Here is a 13,718-nt window from a genome sequence, read left to right on the forward strand (position 1 = left end):
ATTTCGGTAATTTCGTAGTTTGCTTACCTCAAATAAAAATAAACAACTGAAGAACACAACACCGCCGCAGCAGCATCAACTTTCGATCTGAGGTTACTGCACTCTGGAAAGACGGGCCTTGACTCGAAGGGCTACCTTATATTTCGACATTTTTCAGGCAACTGCTGTTTCGGCGCAACTGAAGAAAGGGCACTGTGCCTCTAAACCCTGGAGGTCGTAGGCTCCTTATCGTTATAGGCTGCCAATGCAAAAAAAAAAATAGTAAGTACACCTGTACGAGTCACTACAACGTGCACGTGCACGTTCCTAATGGCATTTTGTCGGAAAGATCAATAATTTCTTGCAGATTCATTTTATTGAGCGAACGCTTACGCAAGCTTTCTTGAAAATTACGTTCATATATGTGTTCTTCTATTACTTCGATCGATAAATCTTAGTGAAGACGCTATGCGGCATTTGCGATGGCAGTAAGAAATATATTCGTTAGTACAAGTTGACCACTCTTGCTCCCGCCTAATATAAAAGGAAAGTTTGCCGACCCTTGTACCGCACGCCGTTAGTAGTCCTCCGTCGACGTTTGTTGACATTTCCCGGACGGTGTGCCTCGAGCGAATGGAAGGCGTCAATGCAGCAAGAAAGACCAACCAATGGGAAAATTCACTCCCGAAACTTCACCGCATTTCGCTTTCTCACGGGGGCTGAGGTGCACCGCGCAGGAGCATTTTAAAAGCGATCTGGATGTCCTAACTCAGTTTTAAAGGGACTCTACAGCACTCCGTCAAACACGTTTACTCTTTCCTCTCCGCTCGGAAGCACTGCGAAAGCTACAGTTATCGCCAGCACGGAGTAGCACTGCGTGATTTGCTCGCAGCGGGAGACAGGCCTTCCGTTTCTGCTTTGCTTTCGTGGTATTTTACTTAAAGTGTCTATCGAAAGCCTTAATCAATTTGAGAGCTCGAAGAACGCCAAGAACGGGAAAGAAAAAAAAATTCTTTTGAGCAAGTTCTAAGCTATCTGATAGGTGTAGAGCAGTAATTTCGGAACCAGGTATTTTGCGGCCCTCTGTTCTAAGCACTGAGTGGGTTTTTTGGCTACGCTCTGAAAGAATTTCGAAAAAACGAAAAAGTCTTTACAAAAAAAAATGAAAGTGTGTTGCAGGGTTCTTTAAGTAGTTAAAGAGACCATGTCACTGTTCCTACAAAAGTAGCTGTCATACACAATTCCGGCATGATTCCTTAGGCGTCTCCTTGAGCACCTCTTCTATTCTCAGCATTTTGTTCATGGTGCAAGTCATATCAGATGACTATCAATTTTAGTAAAACTGTAGTCATGTCATTTACCCATAGAGCATCGCCGTCCGATTTCACGTACTTTTCCGAGGGTGTGCAATTAGAAAAGGTCCCACACTACAAATATCTAGGCGTCTACTTTACCAGTAATTTGTCATGGTCCAAACATATCGATTTCATCTCTACCAAAGCACAAAGAAAACTTGGCTACCTGAAACGTACACTGCCTCAGGCCCCTCAAGACACAAAATTATTAATGTATAACACAATAATACGTCCGACATTGGAATATGCCTCTATCGTATGGAATCCACACAAACAATGTAACATCAACCGCATTGAGGCAGTGCAAAAGAAAGCCGTCCGGTTTATCTGCCGCAGATACGACCGCAACTTTTCCCCAACTGCTGCCCTACCATCGCTTAGCCTAAAAACACTGTCGGCCCGCCGACACATTGATTCACTACATTTTTTTCACCGCGTCGTTCATTCTACTCAACGTTTATCCACTTCCCAGTATATCACCCTGGACAAGCCTTCGACGACAAGAAGCAATAACCCCCTGAACATTTCCCCTTATCCCCCACGCATCAACACGTTTGTTTAGTTCCTTTCCCCGCACTATAGAAGCATGGAATTCATTGCCAGGCAGCGTACGTTCCCTTCAATCACAGAAATTTTTGGAAGCACTTGAAAATGACTAATCTATGCCTTGTTAATAATTTTTTTGTTTCTTTTTGCAAATTTTGCGTATCAGTGCATAGGTGTAAAAACGTGTTATCTGTAGGGCATGTTGATGTGCGCACAGTACACTCTTAATCTGGTTCCATGTAAGTTCTAGTTAAACGGGGCGATCCAGATATTTTTATCTGGATCTAAACGAAGAATAATTGGAACGAGAGATATAAGTGGATCTTATCTGGAACTGTTGATTTGTTTTCTTTAGATTTGTGGTTATTATGTGGAACCGAATAAATGAGGGGATGCGCTGTCGGCCGTTCCAGTTACTGTTCCACTTATGTCCCAGTAAAAAGTTTGGACAGTGCTTTTGTATATTTTTTGTTCGTGTCTTGTTCCACATAACTTGTGCGCTGCAGTGAAGTATGCACTGAATCGTGCATTAACTGGAACAATGAACCACATATATATTTGACGCGCTTTGGCGCACAAGCGCACGCACTTGCATGCACACGCCCACAAACATAGATGCAGACACGAATGCACACCCGCGCACCCACACATACACACACACATGCATGCAGTCACACACGCACACACGCACGCACCACATAAAATTTAATAAACTTCGTCAATATCTATGGAACTGTCTTAGAGCAGTTTACTTATATAAGACGGCTAAGACGTATTGTTAGTGACGTTATTTGACAGAAAAAAATATGTCCACTGCTATAACAACACCGTACAAAGCATGAAAGGTGCGAGAAAAGGGTATCTTAGCGAAAATAGAAATTCCACGAACCACTTTCAGGTTGTCTGCGGCGCTCAGACCACTTTGGTGAGTATCGTCTTTGCTAATTGCAGACGCGCAGGACGTCTGAAATCACCAATGACTTGAATTTGAGAAGGACCAGGTGTCCTCAGGTTCTCCTTCTGCGTTTGGGACAGAGCCGTGGTAGTGCTGAAGAATTCATTAGGCTTTTGTGGATACCTCATAAAGAAATATATATGGTTGTTGAGACTATTGCATGTTCTGCATTTGGTTCACAAAGCGTCGCAGAAACATTGTTTTTTGCTCAATGCTCAGCCATCAGCTCGCTGTGTTGTAGTACGTGCACAATTTTAAGTGCTTTACAGGAACGTATAAACGGCTACAATCTGCTGTAAAATAGGCACTTAGTCCACGTTATTTATGCCCTGATGCGGTATATACATAGTGTTAACCGACTGTGCCGCATTTTACACTGCACGCAGCATGTCAGGCATGCAGTTATATATGCTTGGATGTTCGTTAGCATTTTTCGTCTCGTGCATGCTATTAAGGGTGACTCACCTGATCCAATTCATATGGGACTCACTAATTCATGACGCAAATTCATAAGACTTACTAATTCAAAAGCACCATGTACCGATACAAGAAGTTTTACAAATTCACAGAAATGACACTAACGACCCGGTTTGCTTCTTCTAGAAATACAGTAGACCATCGTTAAGACGAACTTGGTTAAAACGAACACTGATTAAGAACCACAACATTTTTCTCTTGTAACGTCCACATTGCAATACACCTCCGCTTAAGACGAATTTCGGATAATACGAATACATTTTTACGGTCCCTTCGGGTTCGTCTTAACGGGAGACTGATGTATATCATTTCTTTGCAGAGAAAAAAAAAACAAGAAACGCATTTTGGTTTATCCAGTCTTCACTCGAAGGCGCTAGCGGTCTACCATGCGAGAGTTTTATTTCTTTGTTTCAGTAGAGAAGCGACATATATCTAAAATAAGGAAACTAGGCCGTTGTGAATATCGGTATGTATTTGTAAAACTATTCGTATTGGTGCACGATGGTTTTTAAGTCCGTTGGTCATGACGTAGTAACTCCGATAGGAATGCCAACAGGTGAGTCCCTTTTAATTTCCACAAGCAAAAACAAAAGCCTCTTTGGAGGGAGCGGTTGACTGGGTGAACGGAACTAAACTTGGACAACAAAATATACCACGTGATACCTGCATTATTTTGTATGTATTAATGCTGAAATGACATTGTAATTCCTAATTATGCTGTGCAGTAACGGCAAAAATGCGCAGAGTTAACTTGCTGTTGTTGTGTCTTGTCATAGTAATTGAAGTTCATTGAATTACCCGCCTTCTCCAGCTGCTTCCCCAGTTGCTGTTTTCCTGTAGTATTGGTGTTCAGGAGGGAAGAGGGCTGGGAAACGGGCCGATGTATTATTACTCGCTAATTAGCTGTAAGTAGCTTTATATAACGTGGGTATCTAAGAGCATCGCAGTATATTTTATTGACTACGGAAAGGCTTGTTCTCAAGAAAAGCAGTAAATGAAGCCACGCCCTTGTGCGTTCATTGTAAACAGTAACGCAGAAATTGTCATCCAAAGTTAATCTCGGATATCGCACGCACTCACGGCCCTCCGCGAGAAACAACTTTAGCCAGTACTAACGCGCTAACGCGGCTATTATCTGAGCTTTGTTTCGGCCTCAGCGGGCGTAAACGTCCGCTTAGACGCATACGCCCGTTTTCCCAATCAAATAAAAGCCATCCCGTGTGCCGAGTTTGTATGAGCTTTTATGCGGGGGCATCGCCAAAGCCTCCGCGAGAACGAAAGTTTGCCGAAGCTATGAGGAAAAGACCGCCACTCCAGTAGCGCATTCCATGCGCATGCGTCAGCAGCAGCACGGCAGAGCTGTTTTTGCGTTGATTCACGGTACAGTGGGGCTGCAACGGGTACGACGACGACGGATGAAAATCGGGACTGCGTCAACACTTTAAACGACAGCAGCGCTCCCATCTTCCAGGATTCCCTCCGCTAATTTTACGGTCTTCCGCATGCAGCGCCACCAGTGGCATTCCCAAGCGGGTTTCTCAATTGCTCGCGCGATGCGCCTGATATTTACTAAAGAAATTCTCGGTCACGCTGGCGAGAACCGTTAGCGCCGTTAGCAGCATAGCAGTTTGATGGGTTTGATTGCGGCGTGGAACTGCGAATTTTTTCATATCCCCGGGCTGTATTTCCTGTTCGACGAAGTGGAGTTTTGCCAGGAGGCGCAAAAAAGGTTAGTGCTGCTTATTTATGTGCTAGTAATGGTTGTTGTTCAGTGACATCCTTGTTAACTGCGTCCGATAAACATACCGCTTCTTTGCCCGTTGTTCGTGTGTCGTCCATGCTTGTGGTCGCGGCGTCTAACATTTTGTGTTGGAGAAACGTTTTCAGCCGTAATTTACCAAAACTTCCGTGTTCGTGGGTCAGAGTCGGCTGGACATTTCTGACTGCGTTCGTTAGCCATTGCTCTAAGGAAGTCGCTGGTTTGCGCGTTTCATGAGTGGATGTTCCCTTACTGTGTGGCTTTGCTTAGTTGTATATTGACGGTTGCTGTGTATCTCTGCGGTAGCGAATCTTCTCGGGTTAGTCGCTCGCGATAATCGCGCGTGCACACGTGTACAACTTCCAAACAAGTTTGTCGGAGCGTCCGTCCTTAGATTTATTGGTATTTTTAAAACTTGCGTGGCGTTGTGTTAGTCTGCTGAGTAGAATGCATTTACGGTGCTTACCAGACCGGGAGTCTTCGACCTTGCCCCTTGCGCGCAAGGTAGACGCTATTTCGAGTTGTGTTGATGTGCTTTCAAGGCGTCATCTTACGTTTATCTGTTCCATGTTTCCATGTTTCATGTTTATGTTCCATGTTTCTTTCAATTCCTTTGACCAATTGAGATGATCTATTTTAAATAACACTACCTGAAGTGCAGAGAAATGGAAGGGACACTTGTCTTAGCAGTACCGCAGTAACAAACGTTTCTTTTGTAGAGGGGAAGAAATGTGGAAACACAACACGCAGCGGGTATATAGAAAGTGTGCTGCCGTTTCTATGCTGTTAATGTCAGTGGTAACTTGAGACTTCACGATAATTATCCAATATCCATAATTAGTTGTTGGTACTTCACGAACCGCGTTAGAAATAAGCCACTCTTGCATTTTTATGGCGTCAATGTCGGTGGTAACCCGTGAGTCGAAATAATTTCCGACAACGCTCAGGTAATAAGTTCTTGCATCACTATGTGCACCCAACATTAACCCATTTCTGTGCTTCCTTGAACTTAGAAAATATACTGCGAAAGCAGATTGCTACATTCTGTATTCGATCTGAATACCTGTCCAGATGCAGACTATGGCTGACTGTGGAGACATTTGTCTCTACACTGGTAGTTTGCGACAATTGTTTTCCTTTGTCTGAAGAACAGAAATTAAAACGAATTATTTCCATTCCTTACATATACCTCTGAAATCATGGCTGTGGCATTCACTGTGGCTGAAGACATCTTCGGCACGCCGAGGCGTCGTCGTGACAAGTATGGCAGATTATGAATGCATTGTGGAAGTCATAAAGCCACGAAAGAGTGCCTCTTGAGTGTTGCGTATTATACAGACGTTCACCACTCCGCATGGAGCAATGACAGTGAGCCTAAAAATGTTCAAATATTTTTATATTTAAAATTGTTTCGCCAGAAAACGTTACCAGGGCTCGTGCTGCAAAATAAATTTTAGCACAACTAATCAGGCATTGTACGAGATCTTGTAGTACTCCCTTCTTAGAGGGAAGCGTAACTTTATGCTTCGATATTTTTATACTGTTTTTATTTTCCAGGAAATAGGCCGGACCGAGACTTAAAACAATGGAACAAGGAATGCATACTGCCATTTTCCTGGTTCTTGAAGGCGTGTGTTCACCGTTCTTCAAGGCGTGTGTTCACAAAAAGGAAACACATGAAAGCCGTTGTACGGGTTGAAATCATTGCATTCTACAAGTAAGTACGCACTCCCAGTTCTGGAAATTTGATGGTCCCTTTTTAGGTAGTTGCAATATACATAATGGCTTCGGAACACCATTTCAGTGTCAACTTGACCTGTAGGTGAAAACGACAGTAAGAGCTTTTGGGAACACGTTGGCAAAACTTTCCTGGAAATGCACTCCGAGGAGGCCCTGCCAGGAACGCCTGCATCTTAATTTTAGTTGGGTAAGTTGGCATTTTATTTTTGTGGGACTCAATTTATGGTAGTGTTTATTGAAGCTGGCATTTTATTTTTGCGGGACTGAATTTGTGGTAGTTTTCTTTGTAGCAAAATCTTACTGTTAAAAATAAATCGTGAACTCCAATATTGGGAAATATCTTCACATTCAGCTTCTTTCGGATGCTTCAACATGTGGACAAAAAAACTTAATTTGCATTCAAGTTTAGCAAACATTTTGCTTTCACATTGAGAGTTGCTGCTGTGATAATACGGCACCACGGCCCCGCCCAGTGCGGTTGCTTTCCAGAATTAGAGAACGGCCATTGACAGTCTGTGCTAATATTTTTTGTACATTGTTAGCAGCATTCCCAGAAAAGAAACCAAGAAATCGCTGATATTTCAATCAATTACTGCGCTATAAAAGGGTATCCTAAGCAACTCACTCATTTAAAGCCATCGTCTAACAAAATTTTCTTGTTCCTTCCTTAAAGGTACATGACGTGGTCCAGTTATCTTGAGAGAAGAAAATGGCAGCGTAAATATTGTCTGCAAGAAACACGTCATGGATTTTCCGCCTGCGTTGTCACATCAAGATGTGGTCATCCTCCTCGCCGTATATTTCATCTTAATCTCCTGAAACTTATGCGACTTTGAGGAGTTCTTGGGACTTTTGCAGAGATCTTGGCCATTTAACAGTGGCCTGGTGTCATTTAAGTTGAAAGCTCTGTTCTTGATGTGGTCACTCTACTTGGGGTTTTAAATTATTGTTAGACGTTGAAGCCTATTTGGAAAGATATGTCGTGGTTCAAATGATTGGTAGATGCAAGCGGCATGTCAATTGCAAAAGTGAAGTTGTGCTTTCCTTTGCAATTTTTCATTATTGGCACAAAGCGCAGGCTGCCTTTGCAGCTACTCTGTTACTCTGTTAATGGAGTTAATGGTACTGCACTGTAACGTTTTTATTATTCAAGTGCAGCTGGTAATTTTTTTTCATGGCAGTGCTGCTGTTGATGGATGCAATTATTTACACAGACGGTTTGGGGCTTTACTAATCAATTGTTGTACTGTATCTTAGCTGATACCTAAGCCCTAGAAGAATGCGAAATATACATATTTGGCTTGAAAAAGTTGTTTACTTTGGACTAAGTTGCATTTCTTGCTTGTTAGAGGCAGTGCTTTGGTCACAAGCATACTGTCGTCATGATAGTAGGGTTTGTATAGCACGCAACTGTGAATTTTACCTCAGATAAATGTTCCAGCTGGAAAAATGCTTCCAAGTTCGCTTGGTAAAATTGGTCACCTGTATGTTTCAACGCTACCTGGCTTGGTTATTTGGGATGTCTGAATTGTTCTTGAGGGAATTAATAACGTCTTTAGAGTTAGGCTGCTTGTTAAATTTTAAAATGCGTAACATGCTCCGAGCTATCTGGTTTGTAAAATTTTGTAAGATTCACCCTGGGTGCTATGAGCTTTTTTTGGATAAGTTATTTTAAATAGCTACAAATTGTCGGGGAAGTAACGCGGCTTCAGTGAAAGGCTTTTTCAGGGCGCGTATATAGTCGGTTTTGGCTACAGTTAGCTTGATATTACAGTTAGCTTGATATTGATATATGGTGTATGTTTTAGTTGTGCAATAGTGCCACATGCTTCCGGTAAGTTTTTCTGTGCAAATGTTGTTGTTAGTATTGGCTCCGGTGTTCTTTTCCTGCACTCTTGTAGGTCTTGTGATAATCCAACCGTGTATGGCTTGTATTTTTGGCTTTTCCCTACAATTTAATAGCAAACTGCATATTTTGGAAGCGCGATGCGTAAACATGGTATGGCAAGCGCTGTGGGTACTTCCGCATTTGCGGTACCTGATTTCATGTGATAAAACAGCATATTTTATGCTCACTGTTGTGTAATGCTTTTTGAGTTAGTGCGAGGGTAGATGTACAAGTGTATTTGTGACGCGGTTGCGCTTAAAGCCATGTTTATTACCCATGTTTTTTTAGCAAAAAAGAATGGTAAATATTAGCGAAAATAGGAAAATGCCACTTAGATCGTTTTGGCCACTTGATATCGTTTTGGTATTTTATCCTGTACGCTGGTCATTTTCTGCCCAAGTGGAAACAGATATGTCTCCGTATCTCAAATGTACGCAATAATACGAGCGAATAAAATTTGCTTAGTGTTTTGAAAAGCATTGTATCAGTGCTAATAGTTGATTTGGTATGTATTTTAATGCGAGTCTTGTTTCTTTTACATGCAGCCAAAACCCAAAACAGGATGCGGCGGATGAAGCCAAAGTCTCTGTGTGCCGCTCCAGGTATCTCAGACCAACTTTTATATAGAACTGTGCTGCGATAGGCAACTGTTGGGAACTGTCAGGGACCACACTGCTGCGGCGGTTTCTGTTTTCCAATTGTTGGTATCACTGTGGGACATATGTCAAGGCTGCGTTAGAATGGTGCTTGCGGTTTCCTTCTGATACCAATGCATCCGCCAGCCTGGCAAATGACCTCAGTTTATGCCAACAGGAAAGCAGATATATCGGAAAAGTGGAGTCCCATAGACAGCTTCTCAACGTCTATCGGAACAGCGTTTTATATAAACAGCTGGTCTGAAGGTACCTGGAACGGCGCACCGGATAAATCCATATTCATTTTACATGGATCAGTGTTCCAGTAACCTACACTACCGGTTTATTTGGAACAGTGATCCGTATACTTTTATTTGGAACGCCGATCCAAATAATTTAGCTGCAAAAATATGTGGTGCACTGTTCCACTTAAATTTTCAGGGTATGTGGAACACCGTTCCAAATATATAAGTGGAACTTTTTTGCAAAAAAGTTCCAGTTACTAAGTGGATCTTATGTGGATCCAGATTAAGAGTGTATACTTGTGTTTCGTGTGTAATACATACTCTCTCAATATGTACACATGTGACCTTGCCATTATAAGTTTTCTTTACTGTCGCGTTCATTCCGCATCCTGCACTGCCAGTGTGGCAAATAGTCTGTATATTTTATTCATGTATGGCTGTATCCTGGTTTTCCTAATTCAATATTTTGTACCTACCCCCCCTCCTGCAATAGCCCCAAAGGGGCTGCAGTATGTTTAAATAAATAAAATAAAATAAAATAAATAAATAAATAAATAAATAAATAAATAAATACGTATGCCGATTGAGCGGCTCGGAACGTCATTCCCGTAAACTATTTGTACGACCCGTCGGACAGCCATTACGACCCTTAAGCACCTATTTCCGCGAGTAATTAATCGCGGAATGAAACTGCAAGTAAGGCGTAACACCACCACAGCTTACGGATGGAAGAAGCAACGCGAAAGAAAGTCTGGCCACCCAGAATCTGACAGTTTGGAGAATAATCTTCAGCGATGTATAACTGCGATTTAGAAATACTTAAACGAGAGCTTTGTTCACGGCGTGATGTATTGTAATTCTATCATTTCTTGCTTAAGTTACAGTTCTAATTGCACTAATTTTCTGGTAAATGCACGTATCAGTTTATTTTTAATTACCTCGTTCATTAAGTTAGAAAAACATTTTTATGCTGGCTGTTTCGGATGAAAGAATGAGCCTTTAAAATTAAATTCAATGCAGCAAAAAATAGTGGGTGGAGGCGCTGAGCAGACCAATCCTGAAAGGCCATGCGGAATTTACTCGTTGGCCCTGCGTAATGGGCTTTACCTAAGGTGGCAGCTAAAAAAGGAGCTCCCAACTTTTGCGCGCGAGTGCGTGCTCCTGAACAAGGCCTGCAGCAAACTGGCGTGATCTGGCAGCGGGAAAAAAAAAAAAAAAAAAGAACTGCGCCCCTCCTCCCCCTCTTCTCCTGTACTTCTCTCTTGTCCTCCAACCTCTCGTTCTCCGATAAGCTTCCCGCACTTTTTCTTCTTCTTCTTCTTGTATACAGACCTGCGTCGGACCTCAGTAATTTCACCTCGTTCCACCTGCCCCTCCTGAAGAAAAAGCTAAACACGCGAGCATTAGCCCGTCCGCAGGGCGCTAATTAATCCCCTTTGATAATAAGCAAAGCGGGCACGAAGCGCCGCCCGCGCATCCAGTGTCCACCCATCGAACGGGCGCGTGCACATTCGGTCAACGAACTTTCCCTTCCCCTCGCATTGTTTTTCAATCCCCTCGGGGAGGGTAAAAAAATCAATCAGCGGAGCCTCTGGGAAAGAGAGCGGAGACCGAAAAGGAACGCGGCGAATGGAAGGGGGCGGTGCGGGGGAATAAAATAGGTGGAGAGCACCTGTTACAACTTATCGACAGGTTTTGCGGTGGTCGATCATCCCGGCTTGTGACCAGAGCACAATCCATTTAGGGCTGCGCCATGCGCTGCGTGCTCAATCTTCGGCCCACCGGCCCATCTGTACCCGGTGGTACAGTGCTGCCCTCCGTGTTTCGTGAATTAATGGGACTTTTCTTTAATCGGAGGCACAGACTGAGTCGCGTGGGTGAGTTGTAGAAGAAGACACGTTCTTAGCAGTCTTTGGACCTTGCACGAAGTCATATGTATGAACTGAAATCGGTTGTTTATAGCTCTAAATATCGCATATCTGTAGACTTTTCTCTGCTGATGTTCGATTGTTGCACGGCCAGAGCGTATGGTATCGAAAGGCTGCGTCCGTGCTGAACGGTGTTCTCGATATACGGCTTAGTTTGTGATGACAAGACGGGCATACATGTACACATACAAACATTGGTGGTTGGTTGTAATGGTTAACGCGCCGACGCAACGCAGGTGACGACACGCGCCGTAGTGGAGGGCTCCAGATTAATTTTGACCGGCTGGGGATCTTCAAGTTGCGTCGAAATCTCGTGCACACGGGTGTTTTTGCTTTTCGCCTTCATCATAAAAGCGGCCGCCGCGGCAGGGGATGGAACCCGCGTCCTCGTGCTCAGCAGCGCAACGCCTTATCCAGTGAGCCACCGCGGCGGGTTACATACATACATACATACATACATACATACATACATACATACATACATAAAAACATTTGAGAGGGGCTCGCAGAAAGCATGATAAACGGCCAATCAGATAAATAATATTGGCACTATTTCGCTCAATCAATAAAACAAATTTAAATCAACGGTAATTTGCATCGAGCTGCGGCTGAAGTTCACAGGCCCTCTCTCCTTCCTCCGTTCTTCGAGGGGTGGGAAGTACGACCGGATCAGATCATGCAGGGGCGCCGCGCTTGTCCGCTCGTCGTTGCGTCCTTGTCGATCGCCCTACATACGCGGAGCTCGTCGGCACTGGCGAACATCGTCGGCCTTTTGCAGCACAGCTCGTTCCGAAAGCGCGGCATGGACGGGCTTTTATTTTGGCTTCCCGCGCGGTCATTGGCCCGATTAATGACCGAGACTTCAGGCGCGCTTTTCGACACGGCTGCCCGTACGTGCGGCGCAAAGCTGCGAGGAAAGCAGAGGGGACAATGGGGAAGCGAATGGCGCAGGGGAGGAGTGGACGCATTAGAGGCTGCAGAGAGAGAGAGAGAGAGAGAGAGAGAGAGAGAGAGAGAGAGAGAGAGAGAGAGAGAGAGAGAGAGAGAGAGAGAGTCGAAATATGGAACGGGGAAAGGAAAGGAGGTCATACGCTCAGAAAGGAAACCGAAAATGCGAATGACTACTACAGGTTGGGGGGGAGAGGAAAGGTATACGGTAATCGGGTGAGCGTTGCCTTTGTAAGAACGGCGGGGAAACCAGGGCGTGATTTAGGCGTATGCTTGCGGAGTGGGGAATGCATGCCAATGCAGCCCCTACTGACTACCCGTCGCATTTGCTTTGCGAACTGGACTCGTTACGTAGCCGAAGAGTTAGCAGTTATGAATCAGTTCTAATGCGTCAGTCCCGGGCGTTAATAAAAAGGAGTCCATGCACTCCGTACAGATGGCTAACTAGTGAGGCAGGAACGTGCGGCCGGTGTTCGACATTTTCACGTCGAGGGTGCTCCGCCCACAACGCCGGCCATCCCTACCCGCCCTAAATTTGTCGCTTGAAGTGCTCTTCACGCAGTAACTCGGTGCGCGCAAGATCTCTTCGAGCTAGGCAGGAGCTCTCCCCTGTCTTCTGACTGGTCTCCAGCCCGGTTTTTTCTTTCGCGCATGCGTTTCAGGCTGTTTCTGGTGCAGTTTTCTGCGTACGCAGGGCTGCTGGGTTTTTTTTTTTTCGTCGAGCCCTATAAAGCTTCGGTGTAAAAAAAGTCACCATACTGAAGTCACCCGATAGCGAGTAGAAAGAAAGCATGCTTCCGCTTCCACTTACAATTTGTTATGCGGTGTTTTCAAGTAATTCTTTTCGGGGTCACGTGTTCGCGCTCAACGTCAAACGACCTTGTTTATCTTATCGTTTCGAAGATATCATTTGTTTATAGTCGTGTTTTTTGTAGATTCTGCGGTTGCGTCCGATCTTCAAAACCACGAACTGACAGGTTCTTCATTATTTCCCGGAATTTTCATGACTCATAAAAGCCGCTCGCAATGTTTTCTGGGGAACCACTGAAAAAGACCTAAAGCAGACCTTTCTTCAATTGATAGCATAGTGCCATCAGTGGAATGATTTATTCGCTTTGAAAAAAAAAATTCGATGGTCAACGGTGAGTCTCAAGGACTCTGGGGGATAAGCAAGTTTGGTCATTTGGCGAGGGAGCGGTAACAGCGCAGGACACACGTACAGTGACGTACTCAGAATTTAGTTGTCGTTTTTTTTTTTGGGGG

General features: G+C 44.1%; 1 protein-coding gene and 1 long non-coding RNA gene across 2 annotated transcripts in view; both read left to right on the plus strand.

Moving 5' to 3' along the window:
• Positions 1-13,718, plus strand: part of LOC144138901 (uncharacterized) — a 917,654-nt gene that overhangs the window by 425,537 nt on the left and 478,399 nt on the right. The gene's annotated exons all lie outside the window — the stretch shown is intronic.
• On the plus strand, positions 4,616-9,142 carry LOC144138903 (uncharacterized). Its single transcript, XR_013315999.1, has 4 exons — positions 4,616-5,041; positions 6,629-6,788; positions 6,876-6,998; positions 7,485-9,142. It is a non-coding gene; the product is annotated as an uncharacterized LOC144138903 (long non-coding RNA).

This window comes from Haemaphysalis longicornis, unplaced genomic scaffold (assembly GCF_048455015.1).
Source record: "Haemaphysalis longicornis isolate Haplotype H1 unplaced genomic scaffold, Haemaphysalis longicornis Haplotype H1 scaffold_5, whole genome shotgun sequence".
NCBI lineage: Eukaryota > Metazoa > Arthropoda > Arachnida > Ixodida > Ixodidae > Haemaphysalis > Haemaphysalis longicornis.